This window comes from Staurois parvus, unplaced genomic scaffold (assembly GCF_062004578.1).
Source record: "Staurois parvus isolate SC_StPar_1 unplaced genomic scaffold, SC_StPar_1.0 ptg000770l, whole genome shotgun sequence".
Lineage (NCBI taxonomy): Eukaryota > Metazoa > Chordata > Amphibia > Anura > Ranidae > Staurois > Staurois parvus.
The window spans coordinates 1710771-1734939 of NW_028318566.1; positions in this window are offsets into that span (position 1 = coordinate 1710771).

Consider the following 24169-nt stretch of genomic DNA (forward strand, 5'->3'; position numbering starts at 1 on the left):
TCAGTAACCAGTTATATAGTTATATTCTGTGTATCCATGAAAGAATCCAGGCCTTTTTTAAAGCAATCCACTGAGCTGGCCAGAACTAACTCTTGAGGGAGTCTATTCCACATTCTCACAGCTCTTACTGTGAAGAAACCTTTCCGTATTTGGAGATTAAATATAATTTCCTCCAGAAATAAAGAGTGCCCCCTTGTCCTCTGTGATGATCTCAGGGTGAATAACTCTACACCGAGTTCACTATGTGAACCACTGATGTATTTATACATGTTGATCATATTCCCCCTTAATCTCCTTTTCTCAAGAGAGAATAAATTCAGTTCCTCTAATCTTTCCTCATAGCTGAGCATGCCTTTTATCAGTTTGGTTGTCCTTCTCTGTACTCTCCAGTTCCCCAATGTTCTTTTTGTGAATTGGTGCCCAAAACTGAACTGCATATTCCAGATGAGGTGTTACTAATGATTTGTACAGGTGTAATATGATATCTCTCTCTGGAGTCTATACCTCTTTTAATACAATAGGGGATTTTGTTTGCTTTAGAAACAGCAGCTTGGCATTGCATGCCATTATTAAGCTTGTGATCTACCAGAACTCCCAGATCCTTCTCCACCATTGATTCCCCCAGTTGTACTCCCCCTAGTATGTATGATGCATGGATATTCTTAGCCCCCAAGTGCATAACCTTACATTTATCAACATCAAACCTCATTTGCCACATAGTTGCCCAATTAAACAGTGCATTGAGGTCAGCTTGCAAGTTGAAGACATCCTGTAAGGACGTTATTCCACTTCACAGCTTGGTGTCATCTGCAAAGACTGAAATGGTATTTTGTAATCCCAGACCCTATATTGTTTATAAATATAATAAAAAGTAAGGGTCCCAACACTGAACCTTGGGGTACACCACTGACAACTCTAGACCATTCAGAGTATGAATCATTAACTACTACTCTCTGAACACAATCTTTTGGCCAGTTTTCTATCCATTTACATGCAGATTTTTCCAAGCCCGTAGACTTTACCTTACACATTAGCCTTGTGTGGGGAACTGTGTCAAACGCTTTTTTGCAAAATCCAAGTATACCACGTCCACAGCCACCCCTCTGTCCAAGTATACCACGTCCACCACCATCCCTCTGTCCAAGGTTTTACTCACCTCCTCATAAAAAGAAAACAGATTTGTTTGAAAACTTCTGTCTTTCAAGAATCCATGCTGTCTGTTGCTTAAAATATTTTTTTTCCAGCAAGAACTCATCTATGTGGTCTTTTATTAAACTCTCCAGTATCTTCCCAACTATAGAAGTTAAACTAACAGGTCTAGAATTACTTGGTATAGATCTGAACCCCTTTTTAAATATAGGCACCACATTGGCCTTACACCATTCCAGTGGTGATATGCCAGTCATTAAAAAGTCCCTAAAAATTAGAAACAATAGCTTTGAAATGACAGAGCTCAATTTTTTTAAGACCTGTGGGTGTATGCCTTCCGGTCCAGGTGCTTTATTTACCTTTATTCTGTCTAAATATTTCTGGATCATATCAATTGTGAGCCAATGTGGATCATCTGGGGCTGTGTCAATACCTTGCCCATTGTGGACAAGAGCTCCCCCATGCTCCTTTGTACAGAGATGAAGAAGGTATTTCATAAATTTGCTTTCTCTTTGTCCCCAGTAACCCACTCTAGTTTATTTTGTAAAGGGTCTACATGCTCGGACCGAACCTTTTTACTATTAATATATTTGAAGAATTTCTTTTGGGTTGGTCCTGCTATCTTTTGCAATATGTCATTCATTTTCAATTTTTGCAGCCTTTATTTTCTTTTTGTATATTCTGTTATATGCTTTGTACTGTTTAAATGATGATAGCGTTCCATCATTTTTGTATTTATTAAAAGCTCTTTTCTTATTATCTATAGCTTTTTTAACTTTGACCGTAAGCCACATAGGTTTGATTTTTAACCTTTTAAATTTGTTGCCCATTGGAATATATTTTGCAGTGTATTCACATATAGTCTTTTTGAAGAACTCCCATTTCTGTGTTGTGTTCATCGATGCCAATATTCACTCACAGCCTAAGTCTTGGAGAGCAGCTCTCAGCCTTGGAAAATTAGCTATCTTAAAGTTGAACAATTTTGTTTTTCCCGTATGTGCTTGATGTTTGCAGCTAACAATAAATGAAAACATGCTATGGTCACTGCTACCCAGATGTTCTTTTATATGGACATTCGTAATAAGCTCTGCATGGTTTGAGATTACCAGGTCCAGCAGAACATCATTCCTGGTTGGGGCCTCTATGAACTGTACCATAAAATAGTCCTATAGTAGGTTTATATCAGGAATGGACTCACCATTAGTGGTGGGACTCATCTGCCGTGTGGGCTGCAGTACCAGGGCTGGCCAGCGGGTGCTCTCAGCGACTAGAAGCTCACTCCTGCAATCAGCCATCACCTGAGGCTGATTGCAGGAGGTGTGTTTAAGAAATGGCCAGACCTGCAGTCAGTGCCTTGGTGTATGTTTCCCATGAGCCCCTGTACCTGCATCCTGTCTGCTTCCTGCCTGATCCTGACTCTGCTTTGATCCTGACTCTGAACGAACTCTGCCTGTCCTGACCTCGGCTATTCCTGACCACTCTTGCGCTCGCTCCTAGTACCCTGTTTGCCCATTTGCTACCAACCTGGCCTGCCCGACTACGTTTGATTTGTATATTTGGTTATCTGTTGGAGGTTGGGTTGTTTGCACTGTGTTATGTTTACCTTGCACTGCTTTTGGGTTGTTTAGTCTTGAATAAATTGTCTTATTTACACTATACCTGAAGCCTACGTTTCCCTGTGTCAGTTCACACACCTCTGGTCATACCCGGAGCCGACAGTTTATAAATGCCCTTTAACTGTTCCTGCAGTACCATTACTCCAGTCAATTTCCGGGTAGTTAAAATCCCCCATTATTATCACTGTCCCAGCCCTTGCAGCCTTTCGATCTGTGCAAGGAGCTGAGTCTCCACCTCCTCATTAACATTGGCATTGGCGAACAAACACTTTAATTCATTGACACCTTGTGCACACATAATTTGCATATTTTTTATTTTCATACAAATGGTTCAACTTCCAGTGGTTGTTTGTAACATGGGAACCTTATCATCTGCCATAGCCTTCCCTCCATCTTTCCCTATTAAACCCACCAATAAGAACTGACCCGTGTCTGATCTGTCTGCTACATTATAATCTAATTCTACCTCCCCACTTGATCCTAGTTTAAATACTCCTTCAGCTTCCCATAAACCTCTCCCCCAGCACAGCAGACCCCCTTCCATTTAGGTGCAAACCATCTCTAGCATATAGGTTGCACCCCAATTAAAAGTAAACCCAGTGCTCTAGAAACCCAAATCCTTCCCTCTTACAACAGGTCTTTAGCCATGCATTTAATTCTCTAATCTCTTCCTGACTTTCCTGAGTTGCGCATGGCGCAGGTAATATTTCAGAGAATATCACCTTGGAGGTCCTTCCCTTCAACTTGCAGCCTAGTTCTTTAAATTGATTCTTAAGAAGCCTCCACCTTCCATGCATTTTGTCATTGATTCCAACATGGACCAAGACAGCTGGGTCATGCCCAGCCCCTCCCAGTAATTTATCAGCCCGGTCCACCAGATGCCGAACCTTGGCACCAGGGAGACAGCAAACCATTCGGTTGAGGCGATCCTGGTGACCTTCCTTCTGATTATAGAATCCCAAACTACCTCCAACTGTCTAGGCCTTCCTGCACTACCCTCACCACCCCTCCCGACTGTTAGGGATAGCAATGACATCCAGGGCTGCCACCCCTGTGCTTGCCACCCCCACATCTTCACCCAACTTGGCAATTCTGTTTGGGTGCACAAACCCAGGGCCAGCCTTCCTTTTCTGTGAGCCCCTGCCACTCCCTCTCGTTACAGTAACCCATCTTCCTACCTGATAATCCTAATTGGCCCCTCCACCCTCCACATCAATCTCATTAGCTACCTGTTCAGGGATTAGAACAGCCCTTTCAAGGTTGTCGGTTCTGTCCAGTGTTGCAACTTGCCCCTCCAGATTTCCAGAAGGGCAACCTGTTCACACCTGTCTCAGTGTGGGCATCTGGCTGTGACAGCTTGCAGCTGCACAGTTGGGTGCCCACTGACCATCCGTGAGAAGTGCTGCGCTTTGTGAATGGACCCGTAGTCTTTTGGGACCTGTCACGTGTCCCAGAAGACTATGGGGAGGAGGACAACTTCTGCTTCCGATCGCCTAGGTGATTGCAGCGAAAAAGGGAGCAGGTACCTGTCAGTTTTTGGGTATCTGTTCCCTCCTGTTCCCAAAGGTGCCAATCCTTAACGGGGAGAGGGGGACCAGTCCTTAAAGCGGAACTTCCCCTTTTTTGTAGAGATCCGCTTTAAATTTGTTTTCAAATATTTGTTCGATTTTGTTTTCAAATTTAAATTTGCTTTTGATTTTGTTTTTGAATTCAAATTTGTTTTCGAAAAAAAATTTTGGATGAATTTTGTTTTGTTATTTTGGATTCTTTTACAATTCATTATTTTATGTAATTCAAAATTCTGATACATCCAAATAACGAAAAAATTCATCCCGAAATTCGATTAGAAAAGCAATGAACCGCACATGTCTATTACTAAGATGGTACTGGGCACCAGCCTGTAGAGCACATGCCCGCGCCTAACCGGATTTTGGTCTAGGACTTTCAGACTCCTGCACACCCTTTTCTATTTACCCATTCGCTAGGATGCAGAGTTGGTCCTATTGCATTGCCCTATCCCAGGTCTATGCTATTATCAACAGAAACTGGCCACCTATTTGTTCCTTTGCAGCTAAGCATACCATAGCCAAGGCCTGTAAAAAAACCACAGTCTTCTTTGCAGCTGTGAAGGACTATTTGACCATTATGATGATCAATGAAAAGATGTCCAGAATTTTACCTAACTCCCACTCTAAATTCCTAAAAATATGGGAACCCTGACTATCTTACGCTTTTCCCACAGGCATACAGTATATGGTACCTTTTAACCCACTAACAGACTAATATCAGGGCCTGCAGGATCCCCCTCCCCTTTTTTCCCCTCTGTTTCTCCTTTTCTTCTCTGTTTCTCCTTTTCTCACTCTGATCTCTCTCCTCTCTATATGCCTTCCAGGCTCCTTCCTAACATTCTCCTCACATGCTCTTATGCCTGTCTCTTGTTCAGGCCAATGGCCCTGTCGTGTGGCCGTATTATTCAATCTTTAAAACTTCATCATACTGTCATGCATGCACCCTCCCTTTTCTTGATAATTACTGTGTAAAGGTGTAAACGATTCTCATTCACATGCGATCGTACATGACCCCATGTGTTGGTGACCCCTGCATTGTATTTCCTTTGATTTTCAATAACATTTTTGTACCAGAAAATATTTGGCCATATTCTATTTGTCTTGCATACATTCAATCTTCAGAAGCCTCTTTTTCATGGATATGCCAACGGTAAAACTATGATTGTCAACAGCATTAAAAACATCTGAAAAAATGAAAATACCATTGTACTCTGATCAATCGGGTAGTTATCTTGAACTAGAATTCTGTGTGTAGCATATCCTGGAGGTAAGTTCATACGTACTTATTTGCTTGTGGAATTAAATCCAAAGTGAAATGTAAAAACAGGAAGCCAAAATAAAGAAAACACAAGATGCTCACAAAAAGCAGCAAGGCTGAAACAGGGCTGGCACAAAAATACTGTCACGTTTGTGTTTGTGACTGTCTGCTCTGGGAGTGAGAAGGTGAGAATTATTGACCCACTTCCCACCCAGTCTTATGACTTTAACCCATAAGTTCATGAAAGGCAAGCCAGACCCAGGTGAAGAGGAAGCTTGGACAAGCAAGGGTTAAGAAGCAGCTTCCTGTTATTGTGGGACCCTGGATCAAATGGGTCCCCAAACAGTTGAGGGGAACTGATGGACAGTGGTGGCTTGGCTAAGACATTGCTTCCTTATAGGAAATGGCTAGGATGGCGTAGGCCCATTGTTCTCAGTGACTGTACGATTCTGACATTTAGAGTGTAGCTACAAGAAATTTAACTATTGAAAGGGGGAAGAGAAATTAAATACACTTTCAGCAGTCTGTAGAAGTTCTGTAAATAGATAGGGTAGGAAATATGTGGACCCGTACATTTTTTCCTTAAAAAACTCATTGATATCCACAAAGCAGACCCTTACTGGTGATGAAGTATAGGCTGTCATTACTGACTTTTGGCTGTCCTGCTATTTAGGGATAAGCCAAACACACCTAAGTTTAGTTTGACGGCCATATCATATGTTTGTATGCCCAATCCAAACCCAATTGAATCAATGGGAGCCAAATCTGTCACATCAATGATCTCCATTTTTAAGGATAATAGGCAAGGGATTGGAAAAAAAGTGCATGGGTGGACTGAGCACTGCTCCAGGGAACGTGCAATGCAAAAAAAAATATTAAAAAATGTTCTGGTGCTGCAAAGTGCTTTGTAACTACAACTCCCAGCAAGACCAGGGCAGAGAGTCATTACAGTAGGCTTGGGGCAGTTGTTTGGAGGACAGCATGCAGTACCTATCAAGTGGTTTCCTGTGTCAGTGAGAGCTGCCCATTGAATTATTTGCCACAGTGTTGGAGGGCAACATGTTTCTATATCAGACATTTATGAAATGTTACTGCCTTATTTATTTCACACAGTGTCAGAGACACTCGCTAGTGACATCATCAGGTCTGTGAAAATGCCATCGCTGAGTCTCTTTGTCGCAGCCAGGCTTGTGAAGAGGACTACAGCTGATGTCACAGCTGGCATCACTGAGCCCCTACAGATTGCTGGAGGAGGCAAGTCATCAAATGATGCAGTGGTGACAGGCCACTTGGCCACAGCCTAATGCCTATTATTTGAAGGAACAGCATACCATGTTTGGGCCAAAAAGTACAACAATGCACTCGACCAGTGGAAGGGGGATGGACAAGGACTATGGACCTCTGATTCCAGCATCACCTTTAAGTAGGATGCCCCTTACTATAGGGCTTGGGGGCAAATATATTGGTCCACTGCTATTTTCAGAGTTACACACTATTTTGCAACTGATCTTGTATACTTGTTAGAGTGTTTACTGTTGTTTTTCTGTTCTTTTGGTTATTGTGTAATGTGTGTTGCAACACATATTCAATATTTAGCCTTGGTGTGTAGGAGAGTGTGGTACTTACTGTCTAAAGAGTCACTGCCACTGAGAACAGGGGACCTGGGAAACAGCAGATTTTTCAGGGGTGCAAGCAACATATGTAATGTACATGGTATGCTACATAACCTTACCTCTGTATATGGAGTTTTTATATTTATTTATTCTATTTTTTTTTCTATTGGACACAACATAGTCTTATGTCTTGTTCCAACCCAACTGAAACTGCCATAGATGGGTCAGATTTTTTTGTTCAACCAATGGGTTGAATGAAAAAAAACTGACCTGATTCACCCATCTACACATTTGATGTGGATAGGGGGATTATTCCCGCTGAACTATTTTGGTCTGACAGCAGGGAGACTTACCTGCCATCAGAGTAAACAGATCAGGGCTGCAAGCTGCTGAACCAGCCAATCCCTACTGAACCAGCCAAATTGTGTTCCATGTATGGCCAGCTTAACTATGACACCTGCACCTTTGGTATTTTTGTCGTTTAGTAAATTCCCCTACTCACGCTGGTGTAGCCCACCAACTTTCTTTCCTCCAGATCCAGTAATCTTTGCTGTATGCAGTACTAGTTACTAAGTTTATATGGGAATGCTTTTTGTGTGCTGGTCTGCATGAGGCCACTAGCGCCCAGGTGCACTACAAGGTCAGCAGGGGCTTTTTTGGAGTAAAAGCTGTGCAGGGTAGCATGAAGCTAGGTGGAATAAGACAACCCCTGCAATCTTCTGATAACATTACTCACCTCTACAACCCTTAACAGCTTGTTTCACACTGCTTACTTCTGCACCCCCTAAAACCCTCATTCAACACTGCTCCCTTCTGCACACCCTGATACCTTGTTCCAGCATTGCTCATTTCTGCAATTCATGACATCTTGATCCAGTAGTGCTCACTTCTGCACACCTGCCACACCTTGTTCCAACATAATTCATTTCTGCACCCCTGACACCTTCTTCCAATTCTGCTCACTTCTGCACCCTTGACACCTTGTTCCAACACTGCTTACTTCTGTTTCCCCTGTAACAATTTCCAGCACTGCTCACTCCTGCATAGCTCTTCCAGACCTGCTCAGCCCAGCAAGCCTCTTCTAGCACAGTTCACCCCTGCTCTCTTCTAACATTGCTTGCTTCTTGCAAATGTCTATAGACCTCTTCCCCCAATGTAACAATTTACGCCTAGCACACATGATGAGAAAATCGGACGAAAAATACCACTTTTAGAGCCATCGTCCAATAATCTGATTGTTAGTACACAGCTTTTGAGTGCCGATCACAACAGTTCATGCTAAATTTTAAGAAGGGTCAAGCACAAAAATGTTTCTTGTATGATAACAGAATGAACACTTTTTTGTTTAATCAGTAAAGTGTTAGTCCGTAAAAAATCAAGTGACCAAGACTGCTCAGAAGGGAGAAACAAAGTGGAATATGAGAAACAGCAAACACCAGTCACCGGTACTCAAAGAGTAAATCTCATTCAAATTTCAATAGACCCCAATACCATAAAGTACAAAAGTAATTACAAAAAGTTAGTAGACTGTTGGCTGCGTAAGTGCTGTAAAAAATTATATATTATTTATTATGTTATATATATATATATAACACACACACAGTATTAATATATATACTGTATATATATAAATCCATATAGTAAAGAAAAAATATTTCCTGGCAATATTAATATCAATATATATATACTGTATAAACCTCCATGAATTGTGCAGTCTCCTTCACCTACCAAAAAATGCAGCAGCACAAAAAACGCATGAAAAACACATCAAAATGCGTCAAAATCCACTAATGTCACATTACATTAATTGAATCAAGTCACAGCTGCAGTAGTGTGAACCTCTGAAAGGAAATCATAATTTCAATAGAACCATATAACATGAAATTTCTCTTCTGTAGCTTTCAGAGAACTTTGCATTCGCTAAATGACATGCACTTAATGACACAGTGGATCCATTGCTGAATTTTGTTATTTTGCAAGGAGGCAGGGACCTGCTGCATTGACTAAATGTCGCACCATTGATTCTTTTGTGTGCTTTCATGGGCACTTTTCTATGGTGTAGAAGTAAGAAAGTGGGTGAATTGGGAACAGGATGGTTGGTGAATGTTTGAATGGTAGAGTGGACCTGTGTCCAGAAAGTTTGAACTGCTGAGCAGGACCATAACATGTGCAGCATGTCCTCTGGTGTCACACCACATCTCCAGCAGGTTTTGGGTAGTGAGAGATACATTACGTGTAGCTTGATCGGTGTGCAGTACCAGCGAGTGACACTTTTATAGTCTGACTATTGGTATCTATTGCTTATAGATGATTTATAGAAGAATTTAACATTTTGAATTGGTCCTTGGAAAATTATGTAATTTGGAGGTCTCTTTCCCAGTGGTCAAGAAGTCAAGCATTGTCTATGGAGAATTTTGGGTACCGTAGTTTTTCACCTTTTCATGGGTATATGCAATTTGAAGGCTTGACATGTTTGGTGTCTATTTACTCAATGCAAATATTCAACCATAAAATGAGTATTGTATTGTGTTTGTGTGCACCAAACCTAATTTTAGTGTATTTTTCCTATAATTTGTGTTTGATAAACAGGTGCAACATAAAAAAACGAAGCTGTCACCATTTTATTCTACAGGACCTCTGCTTTCAGAAAATATATACGTTTGGGGGTTTAAAGTAATTTTCCAGCAAAAATGCAGATATTAATATGTGTATGAAAAATGTAAAAATTGATCTGCTAGAAAAGTGGATAAGCAAAAATTAAAAATAAATAATGTAATTAAATTTAAAAAAGAGGGTTTTAGTTTGCTTGTACTGTTTAGGGTGGGTTTTTCAGGTTATTTTTATTTGGCTTTCATTTGTGTTTGAACTGTATTTTATCTTGGTTTTATTTTTTTAGGGTCTTTTATTGTTTTTTTACTGGGTCAACAGCAGCAAAAGCAATGTGAATTTGTTTGTGCCATTATAACAGCTCCACTTTGTTTTCAGTGGAGCACCACAGATCATTGAGGTGCTGTTTAGTTCATCAAAGCATCATTTACAGTGCACCTAAGGGAGCAGCGATCGTAATCCATCAGATGTTAAGGCTCCACAGGTGCAGGGTATTGGTGTCCACTCCCGGAGCTCAGCTGTGTGGACCTTTTTTAACATGTGTACAGTGGGCCTCTGATCTCTCACCATGCAGCTCATTGGGAACAGCACCAGAATGCTAGTCGTCAGGAAAAGGGCTGCACTCATCCTCCTACTTCTCTCTCCTCCCTTTTCAATTCAACCCGCATTATGCACAATTCCTTTATAGCAGTCTCTAGTAATTGGAATGATGGTATATCAAAGGATCAAAGAATGTCAGAGGTCTACTGTATTGTACTAGTGAGGAAGAGGGTCTGCATAGGGCTATGTAGAGTAGGGGCAAGTGTATGTTTCAATGTTCAGATTCTGCCAACCCCACTCCAGCAGTTGTAGCAATTCCAGGCAGGTTTTGCTGCCCTAGCTGCTAGAGTGAAAAAATACATCCCCAGCCACCTCCAAGCCCAGTATCTAAATGCCAGCTTGACCAAATTGCTGGCTTTGCCCGCTTTTCAAGCTGGTGGATTCTGCCTCCTTTCAGGAATTTGCAGTATATGCTGTACCACAGTGGCAGGTTCCTGGCTGCCATTTCTTTGTAAGTAAGGCCACCCATGCTCTTCACCATCACATGGAAGGCAATGTTTCCACATTACTGAATCACATGGTCAGTAGCACACTAGCAGACACTAGTTTTTTTAATTTAAGATTGCTAAATAACTGCTTAATCGCTCAGATATTGTGGCCTGTCCACCCAGGCTTGCTAGCTGTGGTGTAAACCTGTATGCTATTTCCATCAACAGTGTCCATAAAAACATTTTTTTCAGGTGCAAATGGCCTGCTCAGTCTCTCAGAAATTACTACCCATTCAAACAGACTTTCTAAATGTGGTGCAAATTTGTATGCTTTTTCCACCTGTGTTGTCCAAAAAAGCCATTCATGTTCTAAATTCAGATGCATTAGGCCACATGATTCCCACATAAATCTTTCGCCTGTCAAAAAAAGGCCTACTAGCTGTGCTGAAAAATGTGTTTCTTTATGCACTGTCCACAAAAAGACAATAGCTTTTTGGCTTCAAGATGCAACGTGCATGCTCAGCTCCACAGAAATTGTGGCCTCTCTATACAGGCCCTATACCTGTACCTCAAAACTGTCACATTATTCCATATTTAATCTTAAAAAAAAGGCACACATTTTTTATTTCTGTTTCAATAGATTTTTAATAACTTTTTCCAAAATAAGAAATACAAGACAGTACAGATTGTTACACGTAGCTCAAACCAGCTTATCAGGCAAAATGAGGGTACAACATAAAAATATCTGATCAGGTTACGGAGGCAAATGACATTCAGACAAAGTCAAAGATAGGGTAGCTCTCAGGCATACCAGCCAGTGAACTACTTGTGATCCAGTGTCCCCAATATACTGTAGGAGCAGATAAAGAAATATAGGTAATAGAAACAATAAAGCTGTCCAAGAAGAATCTTCAAGAACACACAGTAGGCCGCTTGAAGGGTAAAAATTTTAGATTTCGAGGGGCATTCTGTCTTATCTCTCTCCTTCTAGAAATTACAACCTATCTGATAAAGGCTTAAAAGATTTCCCTCAAAACCTTTCCATTTTTCATTATTGACCTAATGGTATCAAATAAGAGACTTTAATTGTTATGGTTTACATATACTTTAAAGTGGATCTAAAGCCTTAAGGTGTTTCACCTTAAAGTGTTACTAAACCCTCAACAGTAAAATCGGTCTGTATATGCAGGAAAGCATGCTTGTTATACTCAGTGTGGAACCTAAGGGGTTAATTCTCTACATTGTGTAAAAAGGCTGTTTGATCTTCACTTCTCTGCTCCTCCTCTTGTTCAAATGTCCATGTCTTACCTCCTGATAAGAGAGACTTCACTGTAGCCATTCTGCACATGCTCAGTTCAGTGTGTCCAAAAAAAGAATAAAACAGGGCGCACTCTAACCGTGCATTACCGTGATAAAAATAAATTTATTGCGTAAAAACAAATGGATACCCACAAACCAATGTTGTCATAAAAACAGAGATAAAGAGCCAAATATGACAGCCCCAGGCAGCAAGGATCATATGGTGGAACGTTTTGTGTGTATTTCTCTTGGGAGAGTGCATGTGATCAGCGCAAGGCCAATCAGCACTGTTCAAACAGAGGTCAGGAGTTTTGCATCCTCCTAGATCAAAAATAAAACTCCTCCTACAAGCTTTAACCAGTGCACTGCTGAATACTGAACACTGATAGAAGTAACAAGACTGCTCTAACTGCTGAGAAAAGGTATTTAGCAGTTTATATTTACTAAAATAATTGCACTTCCATGTTCTGTGTACTGTGGGAGACCAGATATGGTGAATGTAGGGTCCTGGGTTTAGTAACCCTTTACGAAGTTTACATCAATTTTTACAATTGGTCAGGTCTACAGTCTGAGATGAAAAAAAACACATTGTGGTTTGTTTATCCCTGATCAGGTCTGCTGGAACTCCCTCTGACATAGACATGACATGTATTGCCTCTGCTGTTTCCAAGCTCAGTTAAGGCGTATTGCCTAGAACAAGTGATTTATGTAATGTTATATGGTACAACAGCAATAAGGTCTTGTTTAATATCCTGGTATCTTTAGAACAAAGATAAGTCAATAGATAAGGCAATAATTAAGCGGGACCTGGGTGAACCATGAAGAATAGTGCCCCATAATGAAAGTCAATACTTTTGAACAGATATACAACAGGTTCGGTGAGGAATATAAAGTGAGAATGTATTAGGACATCAAGGTGGTCATACATACTGACTGATCCCAGTTCTCTGGGACAGCTGAGAGTCCCCTAGTTAGGAAGAGGTGACCATGGGATGTCTCTCCTAACTTGCAGACTATGCGGTATCAGAGTTCCAGAAATTGCCTGTCTCTGAATTCGATGTAAAATAAAGTGGACCTTTAAACAAACTTAAAATGCGTTCTTGACTAAACAGGACCTTAACCTATCAGGACTGCCTATTAGTTAAAACACAGTAGAGTCACTAGCAGCTACCCAGAACACATGCAGTGATTGGGGAAAGTAGGTGTAATGGAACCGATCCAGTCTGCGTTTGGGTACTTCCGTTATAATACCGCTTCCCGGTCCGAACACCGACCACAGACACCACAGCCGACCAAACAAGACTAGATGACACCAGTCTGTCTGAACATTGGACTCTTTATTTGAAACTCGAACTGGCTTTTTATACACTCGGGAAAATCCCCTCTCCCTGCACAGGGTGGGGCAATCTACACTTAGCAACAAGACACACACAGGTTTTCAAACTTCACAACAGCAGAGAGTCCTGTCAGGAGGGAAGGCTGCTGAAGACACCCCCCACTAAGCTAATACACATAAACACATACATCCCATAATAGTTTTCTCCCAAGCAAGACAAACAATAGAACAATGGGATGCAGCCACATGGCATTAAACAATCAACAACCCCCCACCCCAATATTAGGACAGATCACCCTGTACCCCTAACAGGCACAGGGTGACTTACACATAATAGGGATATGGGGAGCTGAGACAGGGGTCTCGCCACCTCTCCAAAGTGAGATGGATTCCATGGGCCCCCCCACCCAAAGTGACTCCCGCAACATATCTCCCCTTTCGGCAGGAGACTAACACAGGATGAAACCCCAGACTGGTGGACTCCGAAATTAACCTGTACTTCCAGTCCCCCAATGCCAGCACCCACACAGTTCCCCAAACAAATGGTGTCACACAAACCATCACTCACCCAGCCAACCTCTGCCTCTCTCTTAGAACATACCCGCCGCTGGGGACAGGTACGGCCTGGTCCTTCTCCCTGATGTCCTCTCAGCCACTGGGGAGAAGACAGAGTGGCTGGGCCGACTCCATCATGCTGTTGGGGATCTGGGCCGACTGCCCAGCATTCCTGGGGTATCCAGATAGTGACTGTAATCTCATCCACTTTGACTTGATGGACATCCCCAAGTGTTCGCAAAGTAAGGCTGAAATCCTCCTGTCCCAATGCTAGACCCTTTTCTGGGGTTGTGCCAGTGGCGACCAAAGTCCCATCCACGGACATCAGCTCAAGCTGCAGTTGTGAGGTGCCGGTAGCATCCTCTTCCTGTAGATCCTGCGGTGCTGATTGTTCTGGGCAGAGGTCAACAACGCCATGCCCTGATGCCAGCTCTTCTGGTGGAGGCTCACCGGCTGGTTCCTCCTCAGCAGAAAAGTCAATCAAATCCCCAGTCCTTGGAACTGGTGTCTGGGGATAGGGGTTCACCATCTCCTGTCCGTGGAACCCAAAAGATGTTACCAGTGCTGGGCAGAGTTCAGCAATGTTTGGCCCTGTTGCCAGCTCTTCTGCTGGAGGCTCAGGTTGTTGTTCCTCAGCAGAGAAGTCTATCCAATCCCCAGTCTCTGGAACTGGTGTCTGGGGATAGGGGTTCACCATCTCCTGTCCATGGAACCCAGAAGATGTTACCAGTTCTGGGCAGAGGCTATCAGAGCTCTACCCTTTTGTCAGCACTTCAGGTTTGGGGACGGCAATCTCTGGAATTTCCACTGCCGATTCTTGAGCATGCTGCTGAACATGTTTTAGCAGTTGCCTGTATGCCCTTTCCAGATGCTGTTCTTTCATCAGCAGGTATTCCAGATCTGGTTCAAGCTCTGAGACCCCTGTGAGACCGAACATAGCCTCTCTGTCTTCTCGCAGATCCTCAAGGGTAGGTTCTACTTCATCGCCAAACACAAAATGATCTGTAAGGCTCTCCCACAGCAATCCAGGGCCACCAAAGTCATATCCCTCTGAAGAGCATTCTGTTGTCATCCCTAAATATTTCTGCTCTGCGTACCATTGCAGAGCCCGATACCGGTTGTCCAGCTCTATCTCCTGCTGGACCAGTCTGTCCATCTCAGTCACCCATTGCTCCTCGGGTCGCTCTCCCAGGAATGGCATCCGTAACTTCCGATGGTCCCTGGTCAATTCCCCCGGGGTTGGATAGGACTTGCCCTTGTACATACCAGCAACCTGGAGGGCTCCACTCCAAAGCACCACCCGAATTCGCTGCCTGAGCTCCAGGTACTCATCTGCAGACACAGTCCTGGGGTATGTTGTAAGAATGATCCGCAGCAGCCCCGGGAACTCTGATGCCAGGTCCATATCTCCACTTGGGTGACTGATGTCTACTTTGCTGATCTTAAATCCTGGTGGTGGTTTGGATGTGTTCACAGCCAGGAAGCACAATCCCACTGCTTGCCACCAATGTAATGGAACCGACCCAGTCTGCGCTTGGGTACTTCCGTTATAATACCGCTTCCCTGTCCGAACACCGACCACAGACATCACAGCCGACCAGACAAGACTAGACGACACCAGTCTGTCTGAACATGGAACTCTTCATTTGAAACTCGAACTGGCTTTTTATACACTCAGGGGAAAATCCCCTCTCCCTGCATAATGACACAGGGCGGGGCAATCTACACTTAGCAACAAGAGACACACAGGTATTCAAACTTCACAACAGCAGACAGTCCTGTCAGGAGGGAAGGCTGCTGGAGACACCCCCCACTAAGCTAAAACACGTAAACACATACATCCCATAATAGTTTTCTCGCAAGCAAGACACACAATAGAACAATGGGATTCAACCACATGGCATTAAACAATCAACAACCCCCACCCCAATATTAGGACAGATCACCCTGTACCCCTAACAGGCACAGGGTGACTTACACATAATAGGGATATGGGGAGCTGAGGCAGGGGTCGCCCCACCTCTCCAAAGTGAGCTGGATTCCATGGGCCTCCCACCCAAAGTGACTCCCGTCACAGGAGCTAGCAAATCTGAAACTTCTAGGACAGCTGTGTTTAAGAAGGTAACAAGAGCTGGTAGTTGGCTTGGTGTTTAGGTTAAATTGATGAACTTCCTTTTTCACCTGTAGATGAGAAGGGTGACCCCCATTGGTAAGCGGCTTTGGCATCTCTGATACACTGTAGTAAAGAGCGCCTTCAGTGGGAACCACTCCCATTGTGTCTGCAGTGTGGCCTGATCTGTGTGATTGCTCTGCCCACCTACATTGCCCATATTAACCTCCACTAAGATGGCCTTACGTAGGAGCGTGCATGCTCAGAACGCACGCCATCTTGGAAACCTGGTCCGTGCTGTGACGCCATCCTAGTGAGCCTCCCTGCACCTCCCTGCTACACCCCCAGCCCTGGACACCACCAGAGCGGCGGGGATACACCTAGAATGCCGCAAAGGACTTTCTGCTGCAACGGACCACCATTCCTCATGACATGCCTATTATTATCTACTCTTGTGAGTGCATTTTATTATTAAATTTTCCTGCTTTTAAAATCATCTACACTTAGAGTGGCAACGCTGTCTCTCTTCTCGTCCAGTTCTATTGTGCCCATCACTCAATGGGCTCTGTCTAATTCTTTTTTGGCAGAGGGGTTCCTATCTAGGAGGGTATTCAGCAAAGCCTGTACTGTTATCTTCAAATCTGGGCCTTTGATAGCTCTAACCAGGGGCGGACTGACAACTCATGGGGCCCCCGGGCAATAGGGGGTCATGGGGCCCCTGTGTCCTTGCCCAAACTCAAAAAAGCCTATAAAAAAGGTACCAGGGGCATCTCATGGGGCCCCCTACTGACCCTGGGCCCTCGGGCAGTGCCTGAGTTTCCAAATGGTCATTCCGCCCCTGGCTCTAACATGCCCAGGGTTCAAAGATTATTTCAACGGCTGCAGTTTTCACTGTCACCTGCTTTCAATCTGAGCTGTGTAAACACCCATGACAATATTTACGGTTTACAGCGAGAGTTGCAGCTTAAGCCTCTTTTTGAACTGTTTTTTATCTGTGTACAGATCCAAGTTTGTCTAAAGCATGTTTAAATTTAAACAAGAAATATGTAGGCAGCTGTAGTCTGCCTACTCAACCAGAGCAGTATCACAGCCTGGAGAGGAAGTCAGGAGAAACCTGGTTTCTCTTTGATTTTCTGGTTCCTGGAGGCAACATTCTGGTTGGTTTTGCTGCATTTAAGTGACCTCTGGCAGCCATCTTGGGCCAGCAGAGTCTTTACAAGTCTCTGCCCCCTGGTGTTGGCACGCATTTGTGAAGTGGCTTATATAGGGAAAGAGCATCCAACTGTCAGGGAAAGTGATAGTGGCAGGGAGAGGTTCCAGCCAAGTAGGGACAGGCTGGGGACTCATATCCCAGCACAGAAGCCTTCCATTTGGAACTGGACCGGCCATGTTGTACTCCGCCCACTGAAGACAGACGCTGTTAGTGCATCTTTACCTGCTGCATCTCTGCCTTGAAATGAACTATGTGAGTTACCCTGAGCAGAGCCCTCCCACTGGCGTTGTTTGTAATTCGCATAATCTACAATACAAGTTCTGAGTTTAAAGCGGAGTTCCAGCCAAAAGGGAAAGTTCCGCTTTAATGCTTTGTCCCCCGCTTCCCATTAAGGATTGGCACCTTTGGGGAGCGGATACCTGAATTTGACAAGTACCCGCTCCCACCTCCGCTGCGATTGCCTAGGCGATCGGAAGCGGAAGTTGTCCTCCCTCCCCGTAGTCTTCTTGGACACATGACAGGTCGCAGAAGACTACGGGGCCATTCACAAAGTGCAGCGCTTCTCGCTCATGTGCAGTGGGCACCCGGCTGTGAAACCATAAGCTGTCACAGCCAGGTGCCCACACTGAAGATGCCGGCGCCAGGGAGAGAAGACGGCTGGTGAAACCAGCCGTGGTGAGTATACCGCTGGACCGACGGACACGTAAGTGTCTGTATTTTAAAAGTCAGCAGCTACAGTTTTTGTAGCTGCTGACTTTTTTTTTTCAGCTGGAACTCTGCTTTAACTGCAACTGAACTCTATGTATTTACTGCATCTACCAACAAGTAATCAAAAAGGGGCAAACTCAATGGAGCACTTAATCTTTTTTGTTACTTTCGTCTCTGCCATCACTCTTCTATACTTTAACTTAGTCCCTAGCAATGTCATTGTTTACACAGGAAACTTTGAATAGAATAATGCGCTAAAATTTTTTGACAGCTGTAGATACTTAAATTTTTAACTGCTTAAAGATAATGTAGATATGCGACTGAAAAAAACAATTAACGGTACATCCTGCAAAGTCCTTTCAAATTGGTTCTTACTGATATTAAACTTCCTGTTTTGGCAACAGATCCAACATGACAACAATCACCCTTTGAGATTTAGCAAAAAAATCCAACAATGTAATTTTCTATCCAAAACAAACAGGAATTTGTAAGGCTTTAGATAAATCTAAAGGATTAATATAATGAATGAAGATTAAAACTGAATTTAATCTATTCAAACTAATTTTCTCTGAAAACATATTTTCCTTTACTTTCATCAATGCTTGTTTTAATGCTTTCCAGATTTTAAAAGAAAAAATGTGCTATTATTTTTTCCCTTGCTTTTGACAAAAGAAAAAAAAAATCATATCATAAAGGCAATTCTTTGACCAGTCTGCTATTTATTTATTTCAGGTACTTATATATACTTATTTTTATGCAGTGCTTTAAATATATATTTATATATATAAAGTATATTGTACATTCACATTAGTCCCTAACCCTCAAGGGGTGTATAATCTAAGGTCCCTAATTTACATTCATATACACACATACTAGGGTCAATTAACCTACCAGCAAGTCTTTGGAGCGTGGGAGGAAACTGGAGTACCCGGAGGAAATCCACACAGGAACAGAGTGCAGATTCCAGGCAGGTGGTGCCATGGGTGGGATTTGAATCAATGACCCTTGCACTACCAGGCAGAAGTGCTAACCATTCAACCACTGTGCTGTCTGCTATGTGCAAGTCCTATCCCATACTGACTAGTCAAAAAAATTTGTTTTACAAGGTTCTCTGGAAGTCACTGATTAAACCAAATCTTAAGCTAGGTTCACACTTGTGTGACCTGCGTCTGCGGGAAGGCAGCCTATTCATTCCAATGGGCAGCTCTACCCACAGAAAGGCAAGGAAAAAAGTCCCTGTCTCTTTTCTTAAAATTGCACAGCACCGTGCGACTTGGTGTGTGCAAAATGTGCCACATTTTTTGAATGAATGAGGTGCCATTAAGAATAAAGAGCAGCATGTTTTGCTCATGGGTCAGAAATGCGTGTAGTATTGCGAGTGTTCCCAGTCTGCACATGTGTGATCCTAGGATAAGCCTAAATCTCAAATAAGTTTTAACGTGGTAATGTAACTTGTTAGAAGTTTGTGTTATTATTTTGAAATATGCAGCTTTCCTAATATAATACCTGGAAATCCTGCCATGAAAGATTTTGTTGAGGCACTTTCTATCGTAGAGTTAGGCATAGTCACCCTGTCACATGCACGTGGTTTAGATGTTAGCAAGATCCACCATTGTAAATATCAGGAAGCTGGTCCAGAGCAATTATGTGCCACCAATGCTTAATGCGTGCATGTAGACATGATATGGCTGAAAAAGGCTGGAGAAGACCAGCAGCACCAAGATACCTATACGCATGAAAAATTTGTGAAAGCAGAATTTTATTAACACCTATGCTAACGAACCTGTGTAAGAAAAATGTACAGTATATACTAACCAATTTTCAGGCCACTCCAGGCCAGTCATGCGATCCTACTTCCCTGTGTCAGCCAGCCAAACTTCAGGGGAGAGTAGGGAGCACTGACAATGGATAGTGAGTCTATGAGTCACGTCCAGGGGCGGACTGACCATTGGAAACTCGGGCACTGCCCGAGGGCCCGAGGTCAGTAGGGGGCCCCATGAGATGCCCCTGGTACCTTTTTCATAGGCTTTTTTGAGTTTGGGCAAGGACACAGGGGTCCCATGATCCCCTATTGCCCGGGGGCCCCATGAGTTGTCAGTCCGCCCCTGGTCACATCACCTCCAGGCTTTACTAGAAATTGTTGGAGTGCTCTCACCTCTCTCTTGTAGCATCACTGGCCAACACAGGAGTGAGCACATGACCAGATCTGAGTGGCTTGAGTATATACATTTTTTTTTACATAGTTCAGTTAGCATACCATGGGTAAAAAAAAGAATCATCCCCCTTTAACCGCTTACCCGCTGCTGTATAGCAGATATGCTGCTACACGGCGGCACGGGTGCGCACAATTACGTATATATATATATATATATATATATATATATATATACGTGATTTTGCATTTCCGGGTAGGGGCCGCGGATGTCAATCACTGGGTCCCGGCAGGTAATTACCGGGTGATTACTGAGCATCTCTGAAGGGGAGGAAGACTGTTTTGTTTAAAAGCAGTCTTCCTCCCTGTCGACTCGAGCACACTGCTCTGGATGGTTGTGCACAGCACTGCCATCCAGAGCAGTGTGCTTACAGTGAAGCACACACCTCTCGCACCCTGGTGAAACACTCCCCTCACATTAACCCCTTCCTGCCCAGTGTCATTAGTACAGTGTCAGTGCTGTTTTTTAGTACTGATCACTGTATTGATGTCACTGGCGATGTCAGTGACACCAAGTTAGTTCCCCCCCCAGTGTCAAAATGTCTGCCACAGTCCCGCTAAAAGTTGCTGATCGCCGCCATTACTAGTAGGAAAAAAAAGCCCAGCATCTATACCGCCATTTGTAAATGCTAGAACTTTCATGTATGTTTTTAAATTCTAAATTTATGATGAAATTTGATTTTTAAAATTTTTTTACTGGACATGTTTAATAGCAAAAAGTCCAAAATATAGTTCTTTTCTCAAAAGTGTAAGTATTTTTTTGCTGATAGTGCAAAAAATAAAAAACGCACAGGCGATCAATTCATGGGAAAAAGTTTGTAAATTTCATCTAGGGCCGGCGCTGCATGACCGTGCAATTGTCAGTTAAAGTAATGCACAGCCGTAAAGCAAAAAATGGCCTAGTCAGGAAGTGGGGTAAATCCTCTGGAGGGCAAGTGGTTAAAAGCCTTTAGTCTGTTGGGATTTCTCTACTAACTTTACAAATCTGGACTTTGCAATATTTGCCCACTCTTTGCAGAACTGCTTAAGTTCAGATACATTTGATGGTGACCGTTTGTGGATTGAAGTCTTTAAGTTATTCCACAGATTTTCAATGGGGTTTAGGTCTGGGCTCTGACTAGGCCATGCAAGGACATTCACCCTTTTCTTTTTCAACCACTGTATGGTCAATTTTTCTGTGTGCTTTGAGTCATTTTCATGTTGGAAGTCAACCTTCTCCCCATTGACAACTTTCTGGCAGAAGGTAGTAGATTTTCCTCAAAGCAACAAGATGTGATTATTTTAAAGAGAGGTGAATCTTCTCTGTACCCACTGTATGTGTTAAGAGTGGGAAGAGGACTAGACCAGCTTCCGTCAGACAGTCTGCTGTACACAATTTGACATTTGGACAGTTTCTGTTCAACTGGCTGATATTTGGCCTTAAAAGTTGAAAAATGTTCATGCAAATATATTATAGTCACCAAGGATGTACGTCTACCACACACCCAGATATTACTTTGTAAAGGTAGCATTGATATCAATGTGTTACACATAGCCTACACAGAGTGTAGAGTGTAGAGGTGTGAGTGGGACCCAGCAGGTCCTCACACAAATTTGTGTTTGACACACCAAGTCTCTTTTTAATATAAATTTAAAAAAAAAATCAAAATATTCATGTAAATTGGACTTTTTTAAGTGCCAAAGACAACAGATTAAAAAATATAATTTTAATGTTTTTTATGTTGCCATTGACACCTTTAAATTCATTTACATGACTGTTTTTGGTTCTTTGCTTTATATAAGTCTTATATTGGTTGACTAATGGCTCTTTGCATTATAAAAGCTCACTTTGTCATAAAATGTAACAGGACAGGAAGTATGTTTTGTTTTAAATATATGAGTGTAAAGTCTTATCCATTTGTGCTGATCTTTGAGTTTCCTAACTGTACAGCCCTGCCCAACAGGAAGCAGCTGCAGCTGGCTGTTCTATATGCTTTGGGCCAACACATCTCTGGCTCAGCTTTTTTTTTGGTGCACTCGCCTTTCTGGGCCATAACTGGACACCACCAATCTGGGATGGGTTCGCTTCCTTTGACATTGTTAAGACATTTGACTAAATAGGTGACTGTTACAAGTAGGTGAATCACATCAGTCGTCAGGGTATGGCTAACAATAGAAGCTCTATAAAATAAACTGTATAAGAAAAAATTGGGATTACTTTTGTTAACACACAGCCTTTGCTAACCTAAAGCCTTTGTAGGTTTTATTTCAAAAGTGCCTTTTTGAGTTTTGAAATACATAGTTTGCACATATTCCAAGGAACCCCATAGTGTGACAAAGATAATATCATGTTTAATTCCTTTCCGCCCTATAGCAGAAGTACTGCTACAGGGCGGCACGTCTGCGCAAAATCACTTATATATACGTGATTTGTTCTTGGGTAGGGGACACGCGCGCCAACCTACCCGCGCTGCTATTGGTGGCTGGGGATGTCAATCACTGCGTCCTGGCCGGCGATTCCCGGCCAGCACTCGGTGATTGCTGGCAAAGCTGACAAGGGAGTGATCTGTGTGTAAAAACAGGTCTCTCTCCTATAAGCATGGACATGCTGCTTTGTATCCTTCTGCACAGTAGAGAGATACAAAGCAGCAAGTCTCCCAAGTAAAACAGCAAACAGAGCACAATGTAAAATACACACAGCACACAGTTAACCCTTTGATCACCCCAGATGTTAACCCCTTTCTGCCCAGTGTCATTAGTACAGTATTAGTGCTGTTTATTAGCACTGATCACTGTATTAGTGTCACTGGGGATGTCACTGGCAGTTAGTAAGTTCCCACCCAGTGTCAGAATGCTCACCGCAGTCCTGCTATAAGTTGCTGATTGCCGCCATTATCAGTATAAAAAAAAATAAGGTAAACCAATTAATATATAATTATTGGGATTTTTTTTAGCAAAGACATAGCAGAATACATTTTGGCCTACATTTATGAAGAAATTTTATTTTTTACATTTTTTTTTTGGATATGTTTTATAGCAAAAAGTCAAAAATATTGTTTGTTTTTTTCAAAATTGTCAGTCTTTTTTTGTTTATAGCGCAAAAAATAAAGCGCCCCCGTCTCCCTGTTCTTGGTCCCCCGCAGTGGTGAATGCATATGTAGGTCACACCCAAATATGTAAACGGTGTTTGCGCCACACATGTAAAGTATTGCCGTGAACATCAGAATGAGAGCAATAATTCTAGCATTAGGCCTCCTCTGTAACTCGCCTGTGGAGATTTTTAAGTACTTTAGTTTGGCGCCATTTCAGGAGCGTGCAAAATTTTAAAACATGACATGTTATGTATGTAACATCATCTTCATATTTTACAAAACAATTGGGGTATATATTGTGTTTTGGTTTTTTAATTCATTTAAGTCTATTTTTTGCAAAAAAAATTGCGTTGAAAAACAGATGCACAAAAACCATTAAAAATTGCAATGCCCTCCATTTTATTCTTTAGGGTCTCTGCTAAATATATATATATATATATATATATATATATATATATATATAGATAGATATATACACACACACACTATATTGCCAAAAGTATTGGGACGCCTGCCTTTACACACACATGAATTTTAATGGCATCCCAGTCTTAGTCCGTAGGGTTCAATATTGAGTTGGCCCACCCTTTGCAGCAACGACAGCTTCAACTCTTCTGGGAAGGCTTTCCAGAAGGTTTAGGAGTGTGTCTATGGGAATGTTTGACCATTCTTCCAGGAGCGCATTTGTGAGGTCAGGCACTGATGTCGGACGAGAAGGCCTGGCTCGTAGTCTCCGCTCTAATTTATCCCAAAAGTGTTCTATTGGGTAGAGGTCAGGACTCTGTGCAGGCCAGTCAAGTTTCTCCACCCCAAACTTGCTTGTACA